A 14,527-nucleotide genomic window follows, 5' to 3' on the forward strand; every position below is an offset into this window, starting at 1 on the left:
CTCCCCTCAGCAGTGTATTTTAGTAGATCTGCCTGTTCTGCTCCCCACTCTGTCTCTGGTGAATCCTTTCACCTACTGCATCTCTGGCCTGCACCCCAGCTCTTGTCTGCGTAAATAAATAAATCTTTAAAAAGATAGCATCAATATACACTTGGTTATGATAACTCCAAAAGGGATATTTGGCAGGTGATAGTTGTTAATGAGTAAATGGATAAATATCCTTATCATAGAATGAGGGAAAACTAGCTTTTTTTTTTTTTTTTTTTTTACATTTCATAAAAGTCAGCAATCAGGCTTCTTTTATTTTTAAATTGAAATGAACATAGGTATAAATGAGTGATTTTCTTTTATGTCGTAGTAAAAGGAGTCAAGTAATCCTTTCAAGAAAGAGACTATTTCATTTCCTGGTCCACAAATGATATTGGAACCTTACCAATACTATAATTCAACTGTCTCACTCGAACAATCATCTCCATTTGGAAGACGTAGCCTTTAGAAACACATTTTTCTATTAATTTCTGTAGAACTTTTTTTTGGTACAATCTGAAACTTCCTGTTAAATCAGATGCTCCTGGTCTCAGCAAAATCTGAGTTATAAAATTGGCCCCATGGATCATGCTCAGCGAAATAAGCCAGAAAGAAAAAGAAAAAACCGGATGGTCTCACTTATAGCAGGAATCTAGTAAACTTAAATAAGGGACCAGGAAAATGAATAACTATAAGAAAGTGAAAATCAAAATCAACAAAAAACTATGAACCAGAGACACTCTATGGGGGGTAGAGGGCGGGAGGGGAGGGATTAGGGTCAAAATAAGGGGGTTGAATTGTATGGGGAATATAAAAATTTTATTATTAAAAAAAAAATTGGCCCCATTGCTGATTATTTTTTGGGAAAAGTAGCTTTTTATACCATGGTTCCATCTTATTTATTCAGCCTTATTTCATTTTATTATATATTATATCCATCCTAGATACAATTCTTTAACTAATTTGTTTTAATTATTTTGCCTTAACTCACCATAGTTTGTCCTCTTTTGCCTGAATTTTTTCTTCCTTCAAGGCCCAACTCAAAAGTGATGTCATATGTGTTTTTTTTTCTTATTTCACTCCCAGAATAATTAATAATTAATAATAATTAATTCTTCTATTTTCCCTCTCTAGTCTGTTAATCACAAATAATTTCATCACAGTTAATCAGGTTTAGATGTTTTAGTACCTTTTCCCTAACAAATAGAAACTCTTTGAGGACATTGATTATCTTACTCATTTTCACATCCTAAAGTTCTAGCTCAGTGTGTTGAATATTGTAGGCACTCCACAAATTTTATGCAGTACAAAGACACATGATAATAAGCCAGAATTTTAGAGGAAGATATAGTACTCAATCTGGGAATACATTGCCAATCCTCATCAACTAATTCACAAATGTGAGTCTTTTTTCCACAAGAGGAACAATTCAAGTAAAAGTTCACCTGGGAAGGGATTATAATTTTCATGTGCAAAAGAAACTACACTCATCAAAACAATTATAAAATAATTGGAGGTTATACTTAGCTGCTGGATGAACAGCCCGAGTATACTGTTAATTTTGCAGGTCGACTTTATGACCTCAGATGTGAGTTTGCAGATGGATTAATACAGCATTATAAATATAATCCTAAGAATGTGTTAGAAAATTGCTACAAGGTGTACTGGGACAGAGACATGGTAATATCATTAAAGTCTACTAACAGACTGGACATTCTGCTGCTTGAGAGGTCTATAAAATTGTGGTACTTTTTGTTATTCCTGTCTGTTAAGCAAAAATATTACAAGAGATACACAGAAGACAAGCGAATATGTAGGTCAAATTAAGTTAAAAGAAAGGTGACATTTAAGCACATCCAGGTAGTGCAAATTATCAACTCAATGAATATGTCATTGTTGTTTTAATATATATATATTTTTAAAGATTTATTTATTTATGCGTACAAGAACTGGGGTGTAAGCCAGAGGTGTGGGGGTGAGAGGATTCACCAGAGAGAGTGGGGAGCAGAACAGGCGGATTGACTGAAGTACACTGCTGAGGGGAGCAGAGGGCAAAGCAGGAGAGGTCTGCTGTATCATGTGGGTTGCTCCCTGGCAGGTCAGGGATCCAACTCCCAACAGCTTGATAGAGCTGTCTTTAACCCTGCGCCACCAGAGAGGCCCAAAAATACATATTAAGTTAAATATTTTAAGGAACAACATTGATCACATCTATGCATCAGTTCCAAATATATCTGCAAAAAACAAAGCTTTTTCTCTTTAATATAGTACATTATTATAAATCATGATAGAGCCTGATATTTTACCTTTTGTCTAAACAAACAAAACTAAAGGACATGCTATACTCCTATTAGTAACAGTGATTCGTTACAGTTTTGTGTGCATCTGAGAAACACCCACAGCCATCACACTGAGGTCACTTTAATAGGGCACTTTAGTGACTACAATCCTTTATTCCTGCACAGTCTCTTGGGGGATTTGACCCTTTACAACATGGGATGAGACAGGCCTTTATATCATATATTCCCTCAGCAATAGTGCATTAGAACCTTAAGCAAGGAATTTGGGCTGAGTTAATGGCCACAAAAGTTACACGTATAACGTCATATAGCGACTGAAACCACAATTTAGGGTCACTCATTGTGAACTGTGTATACTTGATAAAAATGTAAGTAGTGTTACAGGGCAGGGAGAGGGGCAGCCCAAACCCCGCAAACCTGCCTATTCTAAATGGGTTCTGTCATCCGCCGCATCAACACAAAACATGAGACTTGAATGGGAAGGAACTTTAATACAACTAGGAAACAATACAGGAAAGGCAAAGAATCTAGTTTCTAAATCAAGCACCCAAAGTTACCCGTCCCCTCGTGGGTAAAACCCATCCAAATGGGATTAGGCCAGAGCAAGGCCACAAAGCCTTCCACAAGTCTAAAGCATCTTCCAGTGGGGACCCACAGAAAAGGGCCAGAAACAACCAGACAAGCCCGGAAGGAAAAGAGCAAAATCAAAATCAAGATAAAAGCTGCCATGGTCACTTCCCCATGGGTCTCTCATCCACATCTATGTCACCCAGTCCACGACCAAAAGGCAAGCGCAGTTTCTTCACATGTCTCTCCATTCCATGTGCCTCCTCCAGGTCTCCTCCTGGCTCTCCATCCTGCTTCCTTCCTTCTCAGTCTCCTCTGCAGCTTCTTCTCCTTCTGCTCAGCTCCACCCTCCCTTGGGTGGGGCAGGAAACCTGGAACCTCCCCCTTTTCTGGGGACCACCCTGTTACAATAGCATTGAGATGAGAGATCATGTGGTTTTGGAAAGAGTTGAAGAAATAAGGAAACTTGGGCCCAGATAGCTTTCCAGTTCTCTGTCCACTCCAGCTGCTAGCAATTCTTCCTGCTTTTGGATTCTGTAATCTCCTTGGATTCAGTCTTCACTTAAACTTTTTGCCATTTTCTTGTTTCTTATAGTAACCAAATGATCCCTGAACATCAGGACAGAGAGTTAAAAAAAATAAATAAATTAGTAAATGCCAATATGTTTTGTTGTTTTAAGATCTGATTATTTTGACAAATATAAACACAATTTATTTGAATACTGTGAACATAACAACATTAACAAATATTTTTAATACTTTTTTAAATCAAATTAACATTTTATTCTTTATGGAGGTTTAGGAAATAGGGATTTGGAGTTTGTAGTATTTCTTATTTCAGACCACCTTTCAGAATTGTGTTCCAACAAAATGGGCAGTGGGCCAGGTTTGGCCTTTGGCCATATATTTGCTGATTCCTGGACTACACAATTATAAACCCCTGGGCCAAACCAACTTCAAAGTTGAGTGTTAGTTTTTCCAGTGATTCTGTGAAATTTTAGAAATTCATTTAATGCTTTTCAGAGTCATGTTTTTTAGTTTATAAAATGAGGGTGTGATAATATTTCTAATTGGCCTCATAAAATTTAATGAGGCATATTTAATTAATCAGGTAAATGAAATTAACTAGAAAAGTAGTAAAAACAGTACTGAGTTCAGAATTTAGTCAAATATTAGCTGTATCAGATTTTGTTAAAAGCCCTGGAGAGAGATGAGGAAAGGGAGCCCACAAAAGTGGTAATTAGTGCCCCTGTTGTTTGTGAGACATGGATGGAAGACTGAAAAGAAGTTCAAAAACTCTACATTTCACAATCACCTATTCAATAGGAAGTTTTTAAAAAAATTTAAAGCAGAAATAATTCATTGCCAGGAGCTATAAATAGCTCTATAACAAGAAGGGAAAAATAAATCACACAGTAATTGTTAGTAAATATAATTTAACACGGTGTTACATATAAAAGATTTGTTTAATACGTTAGGAAAATTTGTTAATTTGCTTTTTTGTTAACATAAAAAAACCGCAGTTCCAACCTGTCAGTTTAGATTCATTCAGTCCTGAATGAAGAATCTTACCACCTGTGTACTAGATGGAGTCTGTGTGGCTTTATTTAAGTTTCTAATAAAGTCTTGACTGGTGAGACTAAAGATATAAAAGGATCAGGAAACCACAAGCCTCCCTCCTGTGCTTCTTCCAGAAAAAGGTCAAGGGTCGAATGACAGAGAAAGCCTTCTTTCATTGTTCCCTTAATACCGTCTGAAGTTATCTTCCAGATTGCAAATAAAGTTATTGCATATAAAATAATGGAGTTAACCCATAACTGTGGAACAGCAAATCTCCCGAGTCCACGAAGTCCTTAATGTGTGTGCTGCAAAGTTACGCGGGGTTCTTAAACATCACTATATTTATTTGGCACCTTTGTTAAGAGTTGAAGCCTCAGTGAATAAAGGTCTTTGTGGCATCCAGGGTTAGAACAGGGCGGGGCAGGAGAAAAGAGGGGAGCATATTTTCATTTCGCAAAGAGGAAAATTTACTCACAAGCTTTTATTTCTGATGGGAACCACAAACTGCACTGCCCTGATGGTGAATTCTTAGACTTGGTCTTCCTCTGCTCAACACCAACCACCTGATACTAGCCTGGCAGCTGCCGTAAATGCTCTGAAAGGCTTCCCAGCTTGCTATTTTCTCTTCCATGTGGAAATACAAATCGCTCTCAGAAGAGAGGTCTCTGGTAAACTAGACTCCAGGCTGAAGCACCCCAGATCCGCTGATCCGCAGCAGCTTATCACCTGGTCTGGCCATTTTAATGTAGATTTTCGGCCCCCACCCCACTGAGTAAAAGCTCTACAGGATGGGGGAGGGGAGAGGGGCCTGGGGGCAGAGAAAGGAGAGAGGTTGCTGGTGGGGGTGTGGGGTGGGGCGGGGATTGTCTAAGAATATTTGTTCTAGATTCTCCAGTAGATTCTTTAGTTGGTTTTTTTTTTTTAAAGTGTTTTTCTCACAGAGATATTAAAATTAAATGAGTTCATTTATCAAGATTGTTAGTAATACTTGGTACATAATATGATCTTACTGGTAGGACAGACACCTTGGTACATTCTTATTGGGGGTGGAATCACATTGATTAGGTATAAGATCAGTTCCTGATTTAAGGTCTTTGCTGTTTAATTTTATTTGGATGTTTTATTTTTATTTTATTTTGCAAATGCTATTTTTTAATTGCAATTTCCAATTTTCATTATTATATATAGAAATATAACTGATGTGGTATCTTGACCTTGTATCCTGGGCCTTTGTTAAAGTCACTTTTTAGCTCTAGTGGATTTTTTAAGTTTTCTTAAGTATGTCCTGAGCAAACCTCCACGGAGAGGTTTTATGGACCCCATCCCCACCCCAGACCAGAGAGCCAAGACACCAGGACTTCATATTCCATAATGTCATCATCACCTGAAGGGAGGAATGCGGGGAACTGAGGGTGGAGTTAAGCAGCCAGGTTTGGTAGATAACCAGACCTGTGGAGCTTGGGGATGCTTGGTTTTTCTCTTGCTTTCAGTGTGCTATTGGCGTTCCAGCTCAGCGGATCTGGTAAGACGAATTCACCAATTTATCTCTCTTCTCTCTCTTTCTCCCTGAGTTATTCATTTCTCCTGTTTGTAAATAACCCTTTACTAACCTTTTTGTGTGTGCCTGCAGTTGAGCCTCATGTTAAGTCCCTATTAAGCGTGAGGGTGAGGACCCATGGTCAGGCCAACCCATTTCACACTCGGGTTGCTCTGTAACACTTAGAATTTCCTGTGGTATGTGAATAAAAAGTTTTACTTCTTTTGCAATCTGTTTGCCCATCCCCTCCGTTGTTTCTTTTAAAAATTTATTTATTTATGCATGCAAGAGCTGGGGTACAGGCCAGAGGTGCGGGGGTGGGAGGTGGGGTGGGGAGAGGATTCACCAGAGACAGAGTGAGGAGCAGAACAGGCAGATCTACTGAGATATACTGCTGAGGGGAGCAGCGGGCGAGACAGGAGAGGTCTGCTGCGCCTTGTGGGTTGCTCTCTAGCCGGGGATCGAACTTGTACTGCAGTGGCTGGGCTAGCTTCACAGTGCTGTGCTTAGCCCCTTGCGCCACCAGGGAGGTCCCTTCGTTGTTTTTTTGTTTTTTCTTTAAGATTTTTTTTCCCCTAACGATAAATTCTTTTAAAAAAAAAAAGTACTGCCATCCATTGGACTCCCTCCACCCTAGTTTGGAGCTTCCTTAAATCAAGATAGTCAGGCAGGATTAAACAGATAGGGTGAGAATATAGGAGTTCCATAGCTGGGGGTTTTAACTTGGGAATGCTTGTTCCCTCACTCCTTTCCCCCCACTCCAGTCCATAATGGGAAAAAAATTATATTTAATTTTACTAATCTTTAACTGAAAATTAACATTTCTTTCTATTATAAATTTGGCAATAAACTACATTAGTGTTAGCAGTACCTGTGACTTTTAGTCACCAATAGAAATCACAGATTTTTCTGTATCACATTTTAATGTTATGGATAGCTTGAAATATCATTTACACTCATCACAACTTCAAATTGAGTTGTTTTTAGACTTGTCATTAGTTTAAAAAAAATGTTGATAAGGAAACAGATATCCTAGCACACATTTTAAAAATTTTGATAACTATAATTCAGTGTAGTTGGTCCATTTGTAATTTCATAACTTTATTATATACATTTAGAATCATTATTCCATATGTGGTTTATAAGTTTCACATTTTCTCAGAATAATTTTGTAGATATATGTCATGTGACTTCACATATAAATACTGAAGAAACCCAGGAACTTAAGACAAGTGAACAACCTCTATTATAAAGGAAACCCAAATCATCAAGTGGTTTGGGGAGTAATGGACATTTCCAGATTTTTGTTGTTTTAACTCTGTGTCAATAGTAATATACTAGAGATTTCTCAAGTACTACCTAAACTTCTCAGACTTAGGACAAAATCTTCTTCATACTTGCCCATTTAACCAGCTTCAGTTAAAGGAATCTAAGCCCCCATGGTCCTGATTGATGATCTGGATGGGAGAAGCCCTTGGCCCTACTGTTGTCTAACAGTTCTTTGGCTCTTTATTCGGTTAGTAACTCGACAAGAGCTCTTTGGCCTCCACTATATATGAAGCATTTTGCTCCTGGAAGGGATAGAAGAGAACTAAAGGTGCATTTCCTACCCTCCTGCACAGTGGCTTAAGCTCTTGCCTGGGTTCAAATCTTTTCTCTGTGGCTTTCCAGTTCAGTGATTTGGGACAAATTGCTCTCTGTGCCGCACTATAAAGTGAAGATGATGCATGGGTGCACTCTAGAGAATATTTAGTATATAGTAAGTACATAATAAATGTTAGTTGTTATTCAATATACAGAATTCTGGGCCACAGCCCAAGTCCTTAGTCAGAATCTCTGGGGGCTTGGCCATGTGCAGTTTATCAAGCTCCGCAGGTGATTTGGATAAAATTCAAGGTAGTATTTCTCAACATACTTTTCATTATTGCCCTCTAAAAAGCCATCTTAGACTTTTTTTTCCTATTTGTCCCCTCCCCATGAAATCTTTTACCCCATTTACTGTACATACATTTTTAATCTGTTTCTATTCTTTGATCCTTTGAAGGATGACAAACTATTATAATATCTAAGGTTTTGTACCCTTACCTATCCCAAGAACCAATTTTAGCCTTCCCTGTTGAGAAAGCATGCTTTAAAACAGCAGGGCCTCAATTTTGACTGCACATTAGAATGAAATCAGGTAGCTTTAAAAAATACCCATGTTTGGGACACACCTCTAGAGCAGTTATATTAGAGCCTCTGGGAGTGAGACACAAATAAGAGTGTCTTTTTAAGATCCCCAGATGATTCTAATATGTGGTCAAAGCTGCAAACCACTGCTTTAGAGCTTGATATCATTTTACAGGAGATTAAAATCTGGTTGGCAAACAGGACCTACAAACATGAACATAAACAATGTAGAAATGAAGGGAAAAATGAGTACTGTAGGAGTTTAAAAAAAAGAGAAACTAATACATGGTGTTCTGATTAGGAGAAGCTTTGTGACCTAGACTCAGAATCTGAGCAGGATCTGGACTAGAGAAAAAAGAGAAAATTAAATATAAGGAAATAATGCAGCCAAAGGTATAAAAGGACATAGGGTGCTTAGGGGATCTAGCGATTGAATCATGACACACCAAAAAGATATGTTTACCCAGAACCTGTCAATGCAAACTTAATTGGAAAAAGTGTCTTTGAAGACGTAATTGAGGTAAGGATCTCCAGATGAGATCATCCTGGATTGCAGGGGTCTAAAGACAAGTATCCTTAGAGGAGAAAGGAGTACGCCAGGCCATGTAAAGACAGAAATGGCGATTGGAGTGATGTATATACAAGTCAAAGAACACCAAGGGTTACTAGCAACACTGATAGCTGGAGAAAGTAATCAAGGATTCTCTGGTAGATTCTTAGGATGAAATATGATCTTGTGGATACCTTGATTTCTAACTTCTGGCCTCTAGAACTTTAAAAAAAGAAATTGATGTCATTTTAAAGCCACCTTGTTTGTTATGGCAGACCTAGGAAACTAATATAGGAGTCAGTAAGGAAACCAATTTGATAGAGTAAAGGGATTACAATAAGAGAGAAAAATAAAATCGGAAATATAGGGTGGGTCCAAATTGGAAAGCCATTGTTTATACAGTAACTGCCTGAAATGAGAACAATTAAAGGTCTGGGATAGAAAGTGCAACCTGGTAAAGCCAATGCTAATTAATGCTATTTAGCCTAGTGGGAGTAAATAGTTAGGAAGACCACCTACAATTACAAGAAAATAAAGAAAATAAGAAAATCTGGATTAATAGGATGCTTCAGAAAGGAAAATAAGGAAATGGGTTCATATGTTACATTGACAGGTCTTAATACTGATCTGTAAGATAAGAAAAGGATTTTTTTTTAAGATTTTTTCTTTTTTATTTATTTTTTACATCGTTGTTCATTTTTAAACAATATTTGCTTCCCCCCACCTCAGGTGTAGTCCACATAGAATTTCCTTCACCTATGCACCATCACCACAGTCCCCTGTGCTCCTCCCTCCCTCCCAGAAGAGGAATATTTTAAAAATAAGTTTAAGGTTTGAGCTTGAATAAATGTTGTGTATTCCATCTGGAACTGAATGATACATTGGTTCTTACTAATTTATTTTTAATTTGATTAATTTTTCAATTTATCAATTTCATTGAGGTATACTTTACATATAAAATTCACCCATTTTAGTATACAATTAAATGATTTTTAGACACTTTGCAAACTGGAACAGCAATCACCATAAATCAATTTTAGAAGATTTCATCCCTCTAATAAAATCCTTTGTGCCCATTTATAGTTAATCTCAGTTTGTATACTCAACTCCAGGCAATGACTGTTGGTTCTTTCTCTATAAATTTTCCTTTTGGAGGGGAAACTTTAAGTTGAATCATACAATATGTGATCTCTTATGTCTGATTTATTTCACTCTACATAATGCATTTGGAGTTCATTTATTACATAGTTCCTTTTTATTGCTGAATAGTATTCCACTGTATGGACACAACAAATTTTGTGTAGCCATTCATCAGTTGATGAGCAATTGAGTTGTTTCCAGTATTTGTTAGTATGAATATTCTGGTGTAAATGTTTGTGAGAGCATGTTTTCATTTCTTTTGGGTATCAAAGAGTAGAATTGTTGGAGTGTATGGGAAGTTCATGTTTTTTTTTAAAAAATATTTGCCACATTATTTAACAAAATGACCATATATATATTTTTAAAGATTTATTTTATTTTTATGCATACAAGAGCTGGGGTACAGACCAGAGGTGTGGGGAGGGGGGATAGTGGTGGTGGTGGTGAGAGGATTCACTAGAGACAGAGTGGGGAATAGACTAGGCAGACTTACTGAAATACACTGCTGAAGGGAGCAGCGGGCTAGATGGGAGAGGTCTGCTGCGCCATGTGGGTAGCTCCCTGGCCAGCTGGGAATTGAACTCATGCTGCAGTGGCTTGGTTAGCTTTATAGGTTGCCTCTTAACCCTTGCACTGCCACGAAGGCCCCAAAGTGGCTATATATATATATATATATAATACACACACACACACATACACACACACGAGAGTTCCCATTTCTCCACATCCTCACCAACATTTGTTATTGTCAGTCTTCTTGTGTTTCTATTGGATATAAAGTGGTATCTCCAATTTTCTGACTTTCCCTTAAGTCCTTGAACCAAGCGATTGTGGGTAGCGCAGAAAGGAAGGAGGAAACAAAGAATTCTTTGAGAGAACACTTTTAGAAGTCTTCGTGTATTTAAATCTATGATCTACTTTGAGTTAATTTCTGTGTGTGGTATGAGAAGAGGTAAACTTAAAGATAAATTTATACAGCATAAGCTTGGCATTTATCAAGTTAACATTCATGAAGTTCTGCAACACGAGTAGTTTGTGACAGTTTATAATGCCTATATCATGGAGTGGTGGTAAGGTTGAAATAGAATAGCATACATAATTTTCTGGCACAAATATAAACTTAAAATACTCTGAGGCTGGTATTTATTTTATTTTTTTTTTAAAGATTTATTTATTTATACAAGAACTGGGGTACAGGCCAGAGGTGCGGGAGGGTGAGAGAATTCACCTGAGACAGAGCAGGGAGCAGAACAGGCAGACAACAGAAATACACTGCTGAGGGGAGCAGCAGGTGAGATAGGAGAGGTCTGCTGCGCCATGTGGGCATCTCCCTGGCTGACCGGGAATCGAACTGGCGCTGCTGAGGCTGTGGACAGCTTCACAGAGCTGCACTCAACCCGCCAACCCTCTGCGCCACCGGGAGGCCCTGAAGCTGGTATTTAGAAGGGAAACACTTTGCTTAGGAGTGAAGTTAATTTAGTGCTTACTATTTTCGTGTCAATCTGGGCAATTGTGGGATTGTCTGGATTTCCCTCATAAATACTGAGTCTCTCTTCACTGCTTTCCTTTTAGTTGGATCTCTTTTCTGCTATTTCTTTTATCTCAGCAGTCCTTTTTGTTCTCTTTATGTAAGTCAATTAGAATGGCAATTGTTAATATTTGCTTTAATTTCAGAGAAATTATTTAGAAAGTGAATCGATGCATTTCTCTATTGAGTTTTTTATTGCCTTAACTGGAACAGCATTGATTTTTTTTCATCTTGTATGCCTATCAAATGAGAGGAAATCTTGAATCATTCATTTCTTCATTCATCCATCATTTCCTATTTTTTGAATGGGAATCTGCTAACCCTCTACTAGTTGGGAGGTAAAGGCACAGAAATCAACTAGTTTTGTAAGAGTAACTCTTTTTCCATATTCCAGGTATAAAATGTGCAAGAAGGAACACAGCCAGTGGCCTCGTAAGATATAGCGCAGATCAGGATAAATAAAGGCCATGTGAAAATCTGCTGCTTCATTAAGTTCCCTCTCTAGGTTAGAGACTGTTTGAAAAGTTATCACCATCTGGCTGATGTTTCTGCTCAAAGGCCTTTTTGAGTGGTATACAAAATTATGGAATCAAGTAACAGTGCGTATTTCCAAATCACTTCTTTGAACTTAAGGGAGATTAGCCTAAGATCTTCCACTAATTAACCGTGTAACCTTGGGCAAGTCACTTCATCTCCCTGTATGGACAGATCAGAGTAGGGGATGTCAGAGGACTTTTCTGACTCTAGGTTCTATTTTTTTTTTAAGATTTATTTATTTATACAAGAACTGGGGTATAGGCCAAAGGCATATGCAGGGTGAGAGAATTCACCAGAGGCAGACAGACTGAAACACACTGGTGAGGGAGCAGTGGGTGAGACAGGAGAGGTCTGCCACGCCATGTGGGTTTCTCCCTGGTCGGCCGGGAATCGAACCGACGCTGCAGAGGCTGCAGACAGCTTCACAGCGTTGCGCTCAACCTGCTGTGCCACTGGGGAGGCCTCTAGGCTCTATTTTTTAACTCTCCTTAAGTCCTTGAACCATGTGCTGCTGGGTAGTGAAGACAGGAGGGAGGAAACAAGAGAAGAATCTCTTTTAGAAGTCTTTGTGTTTATGAATATTGGACATACAAGTACAGTAGTGACTAAAGAATCTAAGTAGATATGGGAAAGGAAATGGGCATTGTGTGGCTCTGCCTCTTTCATTCTCTTTCACTTGCTCATTTATTTCTTTTAATGATCATGGTGATATGTTATTCTACAATGGCCTTGTGTCTTTCAATTCAAAATACAAATGAAGAAAAAGTAATGTTATTTATCAAGCCTTTACAAACTTCCACACACCTTCATTGCTAATTGGTTGCCAGGCTTAGTAAGTAAGGAAAACAGCAGAGCGGTTGCCTGAAATTTTTCAAGAAATTTTCTGCTGAGCCTCTGGAGGTGCAGCTCACCAGCTATGCAACCTTTGGGAAATGAAGTCAATAGCCAATTTAGAATATTAGAGGAGCTTGGCAAATGTGAATTGAGTGACCGTTTTATATTGTGCTTTAAATTAGTAGCTCCCCTCCTGGAACACAGTTGGAGTATTTCTGGAAGCAGTCAATCACTGCTGTCAGAATATAGTGGATCAGGTACTTTGAGCCATTACCCAAATATCTGAACAATGCACTTATAGTTTAGCCTCAATTTACACTTGTAGTTCCCATATTCTGATTCATAGAAAAAAATTACAGTCAGTAAGAGAAGGAAACTTTTTCTACTTTTATAGCTCCATAGAGCTTTATTCTACTTAAAAACAAAAGTTGGAAAGGGAAATTGTATATCTAAATGTATCCTGAAATGATTGTTTCAAATTAGATTAACAGGAAAACATCACTAAATCTGAGTTTCTAGGGAGAGACTAACATGGAGTTGTCTCACTTTATCCTCTTTCTTAAGTTCATTTGGATGAATCCTAAATGTACATACCTTGGGCTCTAGCTCCCTTTTCAGGATCTAAACACATCCATCTAGGGGCCTCCCTGGTGGTGCAAGGGGTTAAAGACGTAACCTATGAAGCTATTTGCAGCCACTGCAGCACAAGTTTGATCCCTGGCCAGGGAGCTACCCACATGGCACAGCAGACTTCTCCTGACTCGCCCGCTGCTCCCCTCAGCAGTGTATTTCCGTCGATCTGCCTGTTCTGCTCCCCACTCTGGTGGATCCCCTCATTTCCCACACCTCTGGACTGTACCCCAGTTCTTATATGCATAAATAAATCTTAAAAAAAATAAAAACATATATCTAACTGCCTGCTGTGTCTCTCCACATTCACAACCCACCGTTAACTAAACAGATACCATTTCCAACCACAAAACCTCCTCTCCTGCTATAGTTTATTACCTCGTTCGCCCAAGTTAAAGACATCACGCCCGATGAGTCACCAGGCTTTGTTCGTGGGATCCTCCTCTGCTCCTCCATCTTAGTTCGCTCTGTTCAGCTGGGGAGCTCCTCTGCAGGGGGGATTTCTGCCTATATCCCTTCCCTGTTGTCACTGTCATTCCTGTTTATCCATTTTGTTGCTTATATCTCACCTGGCTGTGATGATAGCCTTCTGCCCACTGTTCCTTCCTGTCATCCTGAACTTTATGACAAGATTTCCAGCGCTTGCTTGCCATAATAAAGATTTAATTTTGTATCACTCCAGTAATCAAACACATATTCAGTCTCCTCATAACCTACAGAAAGAGTTTAAAGTTGCTGGTCAGGACATTTAAAGAGGCTTTTTCATTCTGATTATGTTTGTCTTTTCAGCCATCTTTCCTTCTATCCCACCTTCCTGTGAACCTTAAATTCTGTTATTTCTCTGTGGCTGTTTGCCTTTAGTTACAACTATATGCCCTTCTCCATCTCTGTGCCTTTGGTTTATATAGATACTGCTGCTGGCTCTGCCACTGTCACTACCTGCATCTTATGTGACCTTATGAAAATATCACTTCTGGGGCTCCCTGGGCGCAAGGGGTTAAGTGCCACACTCTGAAGCAATCTGCAGCCTCTGCAGCATGAGTTCAATCCCCAGCCGGCCAGAGAGAAACCCATATGGCAAAGCAGACCTTTCCCGTCTTGCCCGCTGCTCCCCTCAGCAGTATTTCAGTCAGTCTACCTGTTCTGTT

The sequence above is a fragment of the Talpa occidentalis genome, unplaced genomic scaffold, assembly GCF_014898055.3.
Source record: "Talpa occidentalis isolate TD23 unplaced genomic scaffold, MPIMG_talOcc4v2.1 talOcc4.4, whole genome shotgun sequence".
Taxonomy (NCBI): domain Eukaryota; kingdom Metazoa; phylum Chordata; class Mammalia; order Eulipotyphla; family Talpidae; genus Talpa; species Talpa occidentalis.